Source organism: Aulonocara stuartgranti (assembly GCF_965226115.1).
Source record: "Aulonocara stuartgranti genome assembly, chromosome: 14".
NCBI lineage: Eukaryota > Metazoa > Chordata > Actinopteri > Cichliformes > Cichlidae > Aulonocara > Aulonocara stuartgranti.
Genome location: NC_138950.1, coordinates 35,464,661 through 35,480,265, shown reverse-complemented (window position 1 = coordinate 35,480,265; position 15,605 = coordinate 35,464,661).

Sequence of the window (15,605 nt, the reverse complement as noted above, 5' to 3'; positions counted from 1 at the left end):
AACTTCATATAAATCGGTGTAATTTTTGATAGAAGATTCAGATATACGTATTCATGGCTTTTTCTTATAGAATTCAATATCCCCGTGCTGGGCAAAAAGGTTTTGCAGCTGTTTGAGCTAAGATTTCCAAGTTATTCACATAATGAAAACCTATACTTTGTTTCGGGCGAGAACTCCATTCAAATGCATGTAATAGCGAGAAACGCTCTAACGTGGTGAAATAAAGCGTTTTTCATGGTCTTCATAAAGACAGCTGTAATTTTTGATAGAAGACTCAGAAATACATATTTATGGCTTTATCTTATAGAATTCAATATCCCCGTGCTGGGAAAACAGGTTTTGCAGCTATTTGAGCTAAGATTTCCAAGTTATTCACATAATGAAAACCTATACTTTGTGTCGGGCGAGAACTCCATTCAAATGCATGTAATAGCGAGAAACGCACTAACGTGGTGAAATAAAGCCTTTTTCATGGTCTTCATAAAGACAGCTGTAACTTTTGATAGAAGACTCAGAAATACATATTGATGGCTTTATCTTATAGAATTCAATATCCCCGTGATGGGCAAATAGGTTATGCAGCTGTGTGAGCTAAGATTTTCAAGTTATTCACATAATGAAAACCTATACTTTGTTTCGTGCGAGTTCCCCATTCAAATGCATGTAATCGTCAGAAACGCACTGTCTTGGCGAAATAAAGCGTTTTTGCACAACTTCATATAAAGCGGTGTAACTTTTGATAGACGACTCAGACACACATGTTTATGGCTTCATTTTATAGAATTCAATTTCGCAGTGCTGGACAAAAAGGTTTTGCAGCTGTTTGAGCTAAGATTTTCAAGTTATTCACATAATGAAAACCTATACTTTGTTTCGTGCGAGTTCCCCATTCAAATGCATGTAATCGTCAGAAACGCACTGTCTTGGCGAAATAAAGCGTTTTTGCACAACTTCATATAAATCGGTGTAACTTTTGATAGAAGATTCAGATATACGTATTCATGGCTTTATCTTATAGAATTCAATATCCCCGTGCTGGGCAAACAAGTTTTGCAGCTATTTGAGCTAAGATTTTCAAGTTATTCACATAATGAAAACCTATACTTTGTGTCGGGCGAGAACTCCATTCAAATGCATGTAATAGCGAGAAACGCACTAACGTGGTGAAATAAAGCCTTTTTCATGGTCTTCATAAAGACAGCTGTAACTTTTGATAGAAGACTCAGAAATACATATTTATGGCTTTATCTCATAGAATTCAATATCCCCGTGCTGGGCAAACAGGTTTTGCAGCTGTTTGAGCTAAGATTTTCAAGTTAATCACATAATGAAAACCTATACTTTGTTTCGTGCGAGTTCCCCATTCAAATGCATGTAATCGTCAGAAACGCACTGTCTTGGCAAAATAAAGCGTTTTTGCACAACTTCATATAAATCGGTGTAACTTTTGATATAAGATTCAGATATACGTTTTCATGGCTTTATCTTGTAGAATTCAATATCCCCGTGCTATGCAAACAGGTTTTGCAGCTATTTGAGCTAAGATTTTCAAGTTACATAATGAAAACCTATACTTTGTTTCGGGCGAGAACTCCATTCAAATGCATGTAATAGCGAGAAACGCACTAACGTGGTGAAATAAAGCCTTTTTCATGGTCTTCATAAAGACAGCTGTAACTTTTGATAGAAGACTCAGAAATGCATATTTATTGCTTTATCTTATAAAATTCAATATCCCCGTGCAGGGCAAACAGGTTTTGCAGCTGTGTGAGCTAAGATTTTCAAGTTATACACATAATGAAAACCTATACTTTGTTTCGGGCGAGTTACCCATTCAAATGCATGTAATAGCGAGAAACGCACTGTCTTGGCGAAATAAAGCGTTTTTGCACAACTTCATATAAATCGGTATAACTTTTGATAGAAGATTCAGATATACGTATTCATGGCTTTATCTTATAGAATTCAATATCCCCGTGCTATGCAAACAGGTTTTGCAGATATTTGAGCTAAGATTTTCAAGTTACATAATGAAAACCTATACTTTGTTTCGGGCGAGAACTCCATTCAAATACATGTAATAGCGAGAAACGCACTAACGTGGTGAAATAAAGCCTTTTTCATGGTCTTCATAAAGACAGCTGTAACTTTTGATAGAAGACTCAGAAATGCATATTTATGGCTTTATCTTATAGAATTCAATATCCCCGTGCTGGGCAAACAGGTTTTGCAGCTGTGTGAGCTAAGATTTTCAAGTTATTCACATAATGAAAACCCATACTTTGTGTCGTGCGAGTTCCCCATTCAAATGCATGTAATCGTCAGAAACGCACTGTCTTGGCGAAATAAAGCGTTTTTGCACAACTTCATATAAATCGCTGTAACTTTTGATAGAAGATTCAGATATACGTATTCATGGCTTTATCTTATAGAATTCAATATCCCCGTGCTGGGCAAACAGGTTTTGCAGCTGTTTGAGCTAAGATTTTCAAGTTATTTACATAATGAAAACCCTATACTTTGTTTCGGGCGAGTTCCCCATTCAAATGCATGTAATCGTCAGAAACGCACTGTCTTGGCGAAAGAAAGCGTTTTTGCACAACTTCATATAAATAGCTGTAACTTTTGATAGGAAACTCAGATATGCGTATTCATGGCTTTATCTTATAGAACTTAAGGTCCCCGTGCTGGGCAAACAGGTTTTGCAGCTGTTTGAGCTAAGATTTCCAAGTTATTCACATAATGAAAACCTATACTTTGTTTCAGTCGAGTTCCCCATTCAAATGCATGTAATCATCAGAAACGCAATGTCTTGGCGAAATAAAAAGTTTTTGCACAACTTCATATAAATAGCTGTAACTTTTGATAGGAAACTCAGATATGCGTATTCATGGCTTTATCTTATAGAACTCAAGGTCCCCGTGCTGGGAAAACAGGTTTTGCAGCTGTTTGAGCTAAGATTTCCAAGTTATTCACATAATGAAAACCTATACTTTGTTTCAGTCGAGTTCCCCATTCAAATGCATGTAATCATCAGAAACGCAATGTCTTGGCGAAATAAAGCGTTTTTGCACAACTTCATATAAATAGCTGTAACTTTTGATAGGAAACTCAGATATGCGTATTCATGGCTTTATCTTATAGAACTCAAGGTCCCCGTGCTGGGAAAACAGGTTTTGCAGCTGTTTGAGCTAAGATTTCCAAGTTATTCACATAATGAAACCCTATAGTTTGTTTCGGTCGAGTTCCCCATTCAAATGCATGTAATAGTCAGAAACGCACTGTCTTGGCGAAAGAAAGCGTTTTTGCACAACTTCATATAAATAGCTGTAACTTTTGATAGGAAACTCAGATATGCGTATTCATGGCTTTATCTTATAGAACTCAAGGTCCCCGTGCTGGGCAAACAGGTTTTGCAGCTGTTTGAGCTAAGATTTCCAAGTTATTCACATAATGAAAACCTATACTTTGTTTCAGTCGAGTTCCCCATTCAAATGCATGTAATCATCAGAAACGCAATGTCTTGGCGAAATAAAGCGTTTTTGCACAACTTCATATAAATAGCTGTAACTTTTGATAGGAAACTCAGATATGCGTATTCATGGCTTTATCTTATAGAACTCAAGGTCCCCGTGCTGGGAAAACAGGTTTTGCAGCTGTTTGAGCTAAGATTTCCAAGTTAGTCACATAATGAAACCCTATAGTTTGTTTCGGTCGAGTTCCCCATTCAAATGCATGTAATAGTCAGAAACGCACTGTCTTGGCGAAAGAAAGCGTTTTTGCACAACTTCATATAAATAGCTGTAACTTTTGATAGGAAACTCAGATATGCGTATTCATGGCTTTATCTTATAGAACTCAAGGTCCCCGTGCTGGGAAAACAGGTTTTGCAGCTGTTTGAGCTAAGATTTCCAAGTTATTCACATAATGAAAACCTATACTTTGTTTCAGTCGAGTTCCCCATTCAAATGCATGTAATCATCAGAAACGCAATGTCTTGGCGAAATAAAGCGTTTTTGCACAACTTCATATAAATAGCTGTAACTTTTGATAGGAAACTCAGATATGCGTATTCATGGCTTTATCTTATAGAACTCAAGGTCCCCGTGCTGGGAAAACAGGTTTTGCAGTTGTTTGAGCTAAGATTTCCAAGTTAGTCACATAATGAAACCCTATAGTTTGTTTCGGTCGAGTTCCCCATTCAAATGCATGTAATAGTCAGAAACGCACTGTCTTGGCGAAAGAAAGCGTTTTTGCACAACTTCATATAAATAGCTGTAACTTTTGATAGGAAACTCAGATATGCGTATTCATGGCTTTATCTTATAGAACTCAAGGTCCCCGTGCTGGGAAAACAGGTTTTGCAGCTGTTTGAGCTAAGATTTCCAAGTTATTCACATAATGAAAACCTATACTTTGTTTCAGTCGAGTTCCCCATTCAAATGCATGTAATCATCAGAAACGCAATGTCTTGGCGAAATAAAGCGTTTTTGCACAACTTCATATAAATAGCTGTAACTTTTGATAGGAAACTCAGATATGCGTATTCATGGCTTTATCTTATAGAACTCAAGGTCCCCGTGCTGGGAAAACAGGTTTTGCAGCTGTTTGAGCTAAGATTTCCAAGTTAGTCACATAATGAAACCCTATAGTTTGTTTCGGTCGAGTTCCCCATTCAAATGCATGTAATAGTCAGAAACGCACTGTCTTGGCGAAAGAAAGCGTTTTTGCACAACTTCATATAAATAGCTGTAACTTTTGATAGGAAACTCAGATATGCGTATTCATGGCTTTATCTTATAGAACTCAAGGTCCCCGTGCTGGGCAAACAGGTTTTGCAGCTGTTTGAGCTAAGATTTCCAAGTTATTCACATAATGAAAACCTATACTTTGTTTCAGTCGAGTTCCCCATTCAAATGCATGTAATCATCAGAAACGCAATGTCTTGGCGAAATAAAGCGTTTTTGCACAACTTCATATAAATAGCTGTAACTTTTGATAGGAAACTCAGATATGCGTATTCATGGCTTTATCTTATAGAACTCAAGGTCCCCGTGCTGGGAAAACAGGTTTTGCAGCTGTTTGAGCTAAGATTTCCAAGTTAGTCACATAATGAAACCCTATAGTTTGTTTCGGTCGAGTTCCCCATTCAAATGCATGTAATAGTCAGAAACGCACTGTCTTGGCGAAAGAAAGCGTTTTTGCACAACTTCATATAAATAGCTGTAACTTTTGATAGGAAACTCAGATATGCGTATTCATGGCTTTATCTTATAGAACTCAAGGTCCCCGTGCTGGGAAAACAGGTTTTGCAGCTGTTTGAGCTAAGATTTCCAAGTTATTCACATAATGAAACCCTATACTTTGTTTCGGTCGAGTTCCCCATTCAAATGCATGTAATAGTCAGAAACGCACTGTCTTGGCGAAAGAAAGCGTTTTTGCACAACTTCATATAAATAGCTGTAACTTTTGATAGGAAACTCAGATATGCGTATTCATGGCTTTATCTTATAGAACTCAAGGTCCCCGTGCTGGGAAAACAGGTTTTGCAGCTGTTTGAGCTAAGATTTCCAAGTTATTCACATAATGAAACCCTATAGTTTGTTTCGGTCAAGTTCCCCATTCAAATGCATGTAATAGTCAGAAACGCACTGTCTTGGCGAAAGAAAGCGTTTTTGCACAACTTCTTATAAATAGCTGTAACTTTTGATAGGAAACTCAGATATGCGTATTCATGGCTTTATCTTATAGAACTCAAGGTCCCCGTGCTGGGAAAACAGGTTTTGCAGCTGTTTGAGCTAAGATTTCCAAGTTATTCACATAATGAAAACCTATACTTTGTTTCAGTCGAGTTCCCCATTCAAATGCATGTAATAGTCAGAAACGCACTGTCTTGGCGAAAGAAAGCGTTTTTGCACAACTTCATATAAATAGCTGTAACTTTTGATAGGAAACTCAGATATGCGTATTCATGGCTTTATCTTATAGAACTCAAGGTCCCCGTGCTGGGCAAACAGGTTTTGCAGCTGTTTGAGCTAAGATTTCCAAGTTATTCACATAATGAAAACCTATACTTTGTTTCAGTCGAGTTCCCCATTCAAATGCATGTAATCATCAGAAACGCAATGTCTTGGCGAAATAAAAAGTTTTTGCACAACTTCATATAAATAGCTGTAACTTTTGATAGGAAACTCAGATATGCGTATTCATGGCTTTATCTTATAGAACTCAAGGTCCCCGTGCTGGGAAAACAGGTTTTGCAGCTGTTTGAGCTAAGATTTCCAAGTTATTCACATAATGAAAACCTATACTTTGTTTCAGTCGAGTTCCCCATTCAAATGCATGTAATAGTCAGAAACGCACTGTCTTGGCGAAAGAAAGCGTTTTTGCACAACTTCATATAAATAGCTGTAACTTTTGATAGGAAACTCAGATATGCGTATTCATGGCTTTATCTTATAGAACTCAAGGTCCCCGTGCTGGGAAAACAGGTTTTGCAGCTGTTTGAGCTAAGATTTCCAAGTTATTCACATAATGAAACCCTATAGTTTGTTTCGGTCGAGTTCCCCATTCAAATGCATGTAATCGTCAGAAACGCACTGTCTTGGCGAAAGAAAGCGTTTTTGCACAACTTCATATAAATAGCTGTAACTTTTGATAGGAAACTCAGATATGCGTATTCATGGCTTTATCTTATAGAACTCAAGGTCCCCGTGCTGGGAAAACAGGTTTTGCAGCTGTTTGAGCTAAGATTTCCAAGTTATTCACATAATGAAACCCTATAGTTTGTTTCGGTCGAGTTCCCCATTCAAATGCATGTAATAGTCAGAAACGCACTGTCTTGGCGAAAGAAAGCGTTTTTGCACAACTTCATATAAATAGCTGTAACTTTTGATAGGAAACTCAGATATGCGTATTCATGGCTTTATCTTATAGAACTCAAGGTCCCCGTGCTGGGAAAACAGGTTTTGCAGCTGTTTGAGCTAAGATTTCCAAGTTATTCACATAATGAAAACCTATACTTTGTTTCAGTCGAGTTCCCCATTCAAATGCATGTAATAGTCAGAAACGCACTGTCTTGGCGAAAGAAAGCGTTTTTGCACAACTTCATATAAATAGCTGTAACTTTTGATAGGAAACTCAGATATGCGTATTCATGGCTTTATCTTATAGAACTCAAGGTCCCCGTGCTGGGCAAACAGGTTTTGCAGCTGTTTGAGCTAAGATTTCCAAGTTATTCACATAATGAAAACCTATACTTTGTTTCAGTCGAGTTCCCCATTCAAATGCATGTAATCATCAGAAACGCAATGTCTTGGCGAAATAAAGCGTTTTTGCACAACTTCATATAAATAGCTGTAACTTTTGATAGGAAACTCAGATATGCGTATTCATGGCTTTATCTTATAGAACTCAAGGTCCCCGTGCTGGGAAAACAGGTTTTGCAGCTGTTTGAGCTAAGATTTCCAAGTTATTCACATAATGAAACCCTATAGTTTGTTTCGGTCGAGTTCCCCATTCAAATGCATGTAATAGTCAGAAACGCACTGTCTTGGCGAAAGAAAGCGTTTTTGCACAACTTCATATAAATAGCTGTAACTTTTGATAGGAAACTCAGATATGCGTATTCATGGCTTTATCTTATAGAACTCAAGGTCCCCGTGCTGGGAAAACAGGTTTTGCAGCTGTTTGAGCTAAGATTTCCAAGTTATTCACATAATGAAAACCTATACTTTGTTTCAGTCGAGTTCCCCATTCAAATGCATGTAATCATCAGAAACGCAATGTCTTGGCGAAATAAAGCGTTTTTGCACAACTTCATATAAATAGCTGTAACTTTTGATAGGAAACTCAGATATGCGTATTCATGGCTTTATCTTATAGAACTCAAGGTCCCCGTGCTGGGAAAACAGGTTTTGCAGCTGTTTGAGCTAAGATTTCCAAGTTATTCACATAATGAAAACCTATACTTTGTTTCAGTCGAGTTCCCCATTCAAATGCATGTAATAGTCAGAAACGCACTGTCTTGGCGAAAGAAAGCGTTTTTGCACAACTTCATATAAATAGCTGTAACTTTTGATAGGAAACTCAGATATGCGTATTCATGGCTTTATCTTATAGAACTCAAGGTCCCCGTGCTGGGCAAACAGGTTTTGCAGCTGTTTGAGCTAAGATTTCCAAGTTATTCACATAATGAAAACCTATACTTTGTTTCAGTCGAGTTCCCCATTCAAATGCATGTAATCATCAGAAACGCAATGTCTTGGCGAAATAAAAAGTTTTTGCACAACTTCATATAAATAGCTGTAACTTTTGATAGGAAACTCAGATATGCGTATTCATGGCTTTATCTTATAGAACTCAAGGTCCCCGTGCTGGGAAAACAGGTTTTGCAGCTGTTTGAGCTAAGATTTCCAAGTTATTCACATAATGAAAACCTATACTTTGTTTCAGTCGAGTTCCCCATTCAAATGCATGTAATAGTCAGAAACGCACTGTCTTGGCGAAAGAAAGCGTTTTTGCACAACTTCATATAAATAGCTGTAACTTTTGATAGGAAACTCAGATATGCGTATTCATGGCTTTATCTTATAGAACTCAAGGTCCCCGTGCTGGGAAAACAGGTTTTGCAGCTGTTTGAGCTAAGATTTCCAAGTTATTCACATAATGAAACCCTATAGTTTGTTTCGGTCGAGTTCCCCATTCAAATGCATGTAATCGTCAGAAACGCACTGGCTTGGCGAAAGAAAGCGTTTTTGCACAACTTCATATAAATAGCTGTAACTTTTGATAGGAAACTCAGATATGCGTATTCATGGCTTTATCTTATAGAACTCAAGGTCCCCGTGCTGGGAAAACAGGTTTTGCAGCTGTTTGAGCTAAGATTTCCAAGTTATTTACATAATGAAAACCTATACTTTGTTTCAGTCGAGTTCCCCATTCAAATGCATGTAATCGTCAGAAACGCAATGTCTTGGCGAAAGAAAGCGTTTTTGCACAACTTCATATAAATAGCTGTAACTTTTGATAGGAAACTCAGATATGCGTATTCATGGCTTTATCTTATAGAACTCAAGGTCCCCGTGCTGGGAAAACAGGTTTTGCAGCTGTTTGAGCTAAGATTTCCAAGTTATTCACATAATGAAAACCTATACTTTGTTTCAGTCGAGTTCCCCATTCAAATGCATGTAATCATCAGAAACGCAATGTCTTGGCGAAATAAAAAGTTTTTGCACAACTTCATATAAATAGCTGTAACTTTTGATAGGAAACTCAGATATGCGTATTCATGGCTTTATCTTATAGAACTCAAGGTCCCCGTGCTGGGAAAACAGGTTTTGCAGCTGTTTGAGCTAAGATTTCCAAGTTATTTACATAATGAAAACCTATACTTTGTTTCAGTCGAGTTCCCCATTCAAATGCATGTAATAGTCAGAAACGCAATGTCTTGGCGAAAGAAAGCGTTTTTGCACAACTTCATATAAATAGCTGTAACTTTTGATAGGAAACTCAGATATGCGTATTCATGGCTTTATCTTATAGAACTCAAGGTCCCCGTGCTGGGCAAACAGGTTTTGCAGCTGTTTGAGCTAAGATTTCCAAGTTATTCACATAATGAAAACCTATACTTTGTTTCAGTCGAGTTCCCCATTCAAATGCATGTAATAGTCAGAAACGCACTGTCTTGGCGAAAGAAAGCGTTTTTGCACAACTTCATATAAATAGCTGTAACTTTTGATAGGAAACTCAGATATGCGTATTCATGGCTTTATCTTATAGAACTCAAGGTCCCCGTGCTGGGAAAACAGGTTTTGCAGCTGTTTGAGCTAAGATTTCCAAGTTATTCACATAATGAAACCCTATACTTTGTTTCGGTCGAGTTCCCCATTCAAATGCATGTAATAGTCAGAAACGCACTGTCTTGGCGAAAGAAAGCGTTTTTGCACAACTTCATATAAATAGCTGTAACTTTTGATAGGAAACTCAGATATGCGTATTCATGGCTTTATCTTATAGAACTCAAGGTCCCCGTGCTGGGCAAACAGGTTTTGCAGCTGTTTGAGCTAAGATTTCCAAGTTATTCACATAATGAAAACCTATACTTTGTTTCAGTCGAGTTCCCCATTCAAATGCATGTAATCATCAGAAACGCAATGTCTTGGCGAAATAAAAAGTTTTTGCACAACTTCATATAAATAGCTGTAACTTTTGATAGGAAACTCAGATATGCGTATTCATGGCTTTATCTTATAGAACTCAAGGTCCCCGTGCTGGGAAAACAGGTTTTGCAGCTGTTTGAGCTAAGATTTCCAAGTTATTCACATAATGAAAACCTATACTTTGTTTCAGTCGAGTTCCCCATTCAAATGCATGTAATAGTCAGAAACGCACTGTCTTGGCGAAAGAAAGCGTTTTTGCACAACTTCATATAAATAGCTGTAACTTTTGATAGGAAACTCAGATATGCGTATTCATGGCTTTATCTTATAGAACTCAAGGTCCCCGTGCTGGGAAAACAGGTTTTGCAGCTGTTTGAGCTAAGATTTCCAAGTTATTCACATAATGAAACCCTATAGTTTGTTTCGGTCGAGTTCCCCATTCAAATGCATGTAATCGTCAGAAACGCACTGTCTTGGCGAAAGAAAGCGTTTTTGCACAACTTCATATAAATAGCTGTAACTTTTGATAGGAAACTCAGATATGCGTATTCATGGCTTTATCTTATAGAACTCAAGGTCCCCGTGCTGGGAAAACAGGTTTTGCAGCTGTTTGAGCTAAGATTTCCAAGTTATTCACATAATGAAACCCTATAGTTTGTTTCGGTCGAGTTCCCCATTCAAATGCATGTAATAGTCAGAAACGCACTGTCTTGGCGAAAGAAAGCGTTTTTGCACAACTTCATATAAATAGCTGTAACTTTTGATAGGAAACTCAGATATGCGTATTCATGGCTTTATCTTATAGAACTCAAGGTCCCCGTGCTGGGAAAACAGGTTTTGCAGCTGTTTGAGCTAAGATTTCCAAGTTATTCACATAATGAAAACCTATACTTTGTTTCAGTCGAGTTCCCCATTCAAATGCATGTAATAGTCAGAAACGCACTGTCTTGGCGAAAGAAAGCGTTTTTGCACAACTTCATATAAATAGCTGTAACTTTTGATAGGAAACTCAGATATGCGTATTCATGGCTTTATCTTATAGAACTCAAGGTCCCCGTGCTGGGCAAACAGGTTTTGCAGCTGTTTGAGCTAAGATTTCCAAGTTATTCACATAATGAAAACCTATACTTTGTTTCAGTCGAGTTCCCCATTCAAATGCATGTAATCATCAGAAACGCAATGTCTTGGCGAAATAAAGCGTTTTTGCACAACTTCATATAAATAGCTGTAACTTTTGATAGGAAACTCAGATATGCGTATTCATGGCTTTATCTTATAGAACTCAAGGTCCCCGTGCTGGGAAAACAGGTTTTGCAGCTGTTTGAGCTAAGATTTCCAAGTTATTCACATAATGAAACCCTATAGTTTGTTTCGGTCGAGTTCCCCATTCAAATGCATGTAATAGTCAGAAACGCACTGTCTTGGCGAAAGAAAGCGTTTTTGCACAACTTCATATAAATAGCTGTAACTTTTGATAGGAAACTCAGATATGCGTATTCATGGCTTTATCTTATAGAACTCAAGGTCCCCGTGCTGGGAAAACAGGTTTTGCAGCTGTTTGAGCTAAGATTTCCAAGTTATTCACATAATGAAACCCTATAGTTTGTTTCGGTCGAGTTCCCCATTCAAATGCATGTAATCGTCAGAAACGCACTGGCTTGGCGAAAGAAAGCGTTTTTGCACAACTTCATATAAATAGCTGTAACTTTTGATAGGAAACTCAGATATGCGTATTCATGGCTTTATCTTATAGAACTCAAGGTCCCCGTGCTGGGAAAACAGGTTTTGCAGCTGTTTGAGCTAAGATTTCCAAGTTATTTACATAATGAAAACCTATACTTTGTTTCAGTCGAGTTCCCCATTCAAATGCATGTAATCGTCAGAAACGCAATGTCTTGGCGAAAGAAAGCGTTTTTGCACAACTTCATATAAATAGCTGTAACTTTTGATAGGAAACTCAGATATGCGTATTCATGGCTTTATCTTATAGAACTCAAGGTCCCCGTGCTGGGAAAACAGGTTTTGCAGCTGTTTGAGCTAAGATTTCCAAGTTATTCACATAATGAAAACCTATACTTTCTTTCAGTCGAGTTCCCCATTCAAATGCATGTAATCATCAGAAACGCAATGTCTTGGCGAAATAAAAAGTTTTTGCACAACTTCATATAAATAGCTGTAACTTTTGATAGGAAACTCAGATATGCGTATTCATGGCTTTATCTTATAGAACTCAAGGTCCCCGTGCTGGGAAAACAGGTTTTGCAGCTGTTTGAGCTAAGATTTCCAAGTTATTTACATAATGAAAACCTATACTTTGTTTCAGTCGAGTTCCCCATTCAAATGCATGTAATAGTCAGAAACGCAATGTCTTGGCGAAAGAAAGCGTTTTTGCACAACTTCATATAAATAGCTGTAACTTTTGATAGGAAACTCAGATATGCGTATTCATGGCTTTATCTTATAGAACTCAAGGTCCCCGTGCTGGGCAAACAGGTTTTGCAGCTGTTTGAGCTAAGATTTCCAAGTTATTCACATAATGAAAACCTATACTTTGTTTCAGTCGAGTTCCCCATTCAAATGCATGTAATAGTCAGAAACGCACTGTCTTGGCGAAAGAAAGCGTTTTTGCACAACTTCATATAAATAGCTGTAACTTTTGATAGGAAACTCAGATATGCGTATTCATGGCTTTATCTTATAGAACTCAAGGTCCCCGTGCTGGGAAAACAGGTTTTGCAGCTGTTTGAGCTAAGATTTCCAAGTTATTCACATAATGAAACCCTATACTTTGTTTCGGTCGAGTTCCCCATTCAAATGCATGTAATAGTCAGAAACGCACTGTCTTGGCGAAAGAAAGCGTTTTTGCACAACTTCATATAAATAGCTGTAACTTTTGATAGGAAACTCAGATATGCGTATTCATGGCTTTATCTTATAGAACTCAAGGTCCCCGTGCTGGGAAAACAGGTTTTGCAGCTGTTTGAGCTAAGATTTCCAAGTTATTCACATAATGAAACCCTATAGTTTGTTTCGGTCGAGTTCCCCATTCAAATGCATGTAATAGTCAGAAACGCACTGTCTTGGCGAAAGAAAGCGTTTTTGCACAACTTCATATAAATAGCTGTAACTTTTGATAGGAAACTCAGATATGCGTATTCATGGCTTTATCTTATAGAACTCAAGGTCCCCGTGCTGGGCAAACAGGTTTTGCAGCTGTTTGAGCTAAGATTTCCAAGTTATTCACATAATGAAAACCTATACTTTGTTTCAGTCGAGTTCCCCATTCAAATGCATGTAATCATCAGAAACGCAATGTCTTGGCGAAAGAAAGCGTTTTTGCACAACTTCATATAAATAGCTGTAACTTTTGATAGGAAACTCAGATATGCGTATTCATGGCTTTATCTTATAGAACTCAAGGTCCCCGTGCTGGGAAAACAGGTTTTGCAGCTGTTTGAGCTAAGATTTCCAAGTTATTCACATAATGAAAACCTATACTTTGTTTCAGTCGAGTTCCCCATTCAAATGCATGTAATCATCAGAAACGCAATGTCTTGGCGAAATAAAAAGTTTTTGCACAACTTCATATAAATAGCTGTAACTTTTGATAGGAAACTCAGATATGCGTATTCATGGCTTTATCTTATAGAACTCAAGGTCCCCGTGCTGGGAAAACAGGTTTTGCAGCTGTTTGAGCTAAGATTTCCAAGTTATTCACATAATGAAAACCTATACTTTGTTTCAGTCGAGTTCCCCATTCAAATGCATGTAATAGTCAGAAACGCACTGTCTTGGCGAAAGAAAGCGTTTTTGCACAACTTCATATAAATAGCTGTAACTTTTGATAGGAAACTCAGATATGCGTATTCATGGCTTTATCTTATAGAACTCAAGGTCCCCGTGCTGGGAAAACAGGTTTTGCAGCTGTTTGAGCTAAGATTTCCAAGTTATTCACATAATGAAACCCTATAGTTTGTTTCGGTCGAGTTCCCCATTCAAATGCATGTGATCGTCAGAAACGCACTGTCTTGGCGAAAGAAAGCGTTTTTGCACAACTTCATATAAATAGCTGTAACTTTTGATAGGAAACTCAGATATGCGTATTCATGGCTTTATCTTATAGAACTCAAGGTCCCCGTGCTGGGAAAACAGGTTTTGCAGCTGTTTGAGCTAAGATTTCCAAGTTATTCACATAATGACACCCTATAGTTTGTTTCGGTCGAGTTCCCCATTCAAATGCATGTAATAGTCAGAAACGCACTGTCTTGGCGAAAGAAAGCGTTTTTGCACAACTTCATATAAATAGCTGTAACTTTTGATAGGAAACTCAGATATGCGTATTCATGGCTTTATCTTATAGAACTCAAGGTCCCCGTGCTGGGAAAACAGGTTTTGCAGCTGTTTGAGCTAAGATTTCCAAGTTATTCACATAATGAAAACCTATACTTTGTTTCAGTCGAGTTCCCCATTCAAATGCATGTAATAGTCAGAAACGCACTGTCTTGGCGAAAGAAAGCGTTTTTGCACAACTTCATATAAATAGCTGTAACTTTTGATAGGAAACTCAGATATGCGTATTCATGGCTTTATCTTATAGAACTCAAGGTCCCCGTGCTGGGAAAACAGGTTTTGCAGCTGTTTGAGCTAAGATTTCCAAGTTATTCACATAATGAAACCCTATAGTTTGTTTCGGTCGAGTTCCCCATTCAAATGCATGTAATCGTCAGAAACGCACTGTCTTGGCGAAAGAAAGCGTTTTTGCACAACTTCATATAAATAGCTGTAACTTTTGATAGGAAACTCAGATATGCGTATTCATGGCTTTATCTTATAGAACTCAAGGTCCCCGTGCTGGGAAAACAGGTTTTGCAGCTGTTTGAGCTAAGATTTCCAAGTTATTTACATAATGAAAACCTATAATTTGTTTCAGTCGAGTTCCCCATTCAAATGCATGTAATCATCAGAAACGCAATGTCTTGGCGAAAGAAAGCGTTTTTGCACAACTTCATATAAATAGCTGTAACTTTTGATAGGAAACTCAGATATGCGTATTCATGGCTTTATCTTATAGCACTCAAGGTCCCCGTGCTGGGAAAACAGGTTTTGCAGCTGTGTGAGCTAAGATTTCCAAGTTATTCACATAATGAAACCCTATAGTTTGTTTCGGTCGAGTTCCCCATTCAAATGCATGTAATAGTCAGAAACGCACTGTCTTGGCGAAAGAAAGCGTTTTTGCACAACTTCATATAAATAGCTGTAACTTTTGATAGGAAACTCAGATATGCGTATTCATGGCTTTATCTTATAGAACTCAAGGTCCCCGTGCTGGGAAAACAGGTTTTGCAGCTGTTTGAGCTAAGATTTCCAAGTTATTTACATAATGAAAACCTATACTTTGTTTCGGTCGAGTTCCCCATTCAAATGCATGTAATCATCAGAAACGCA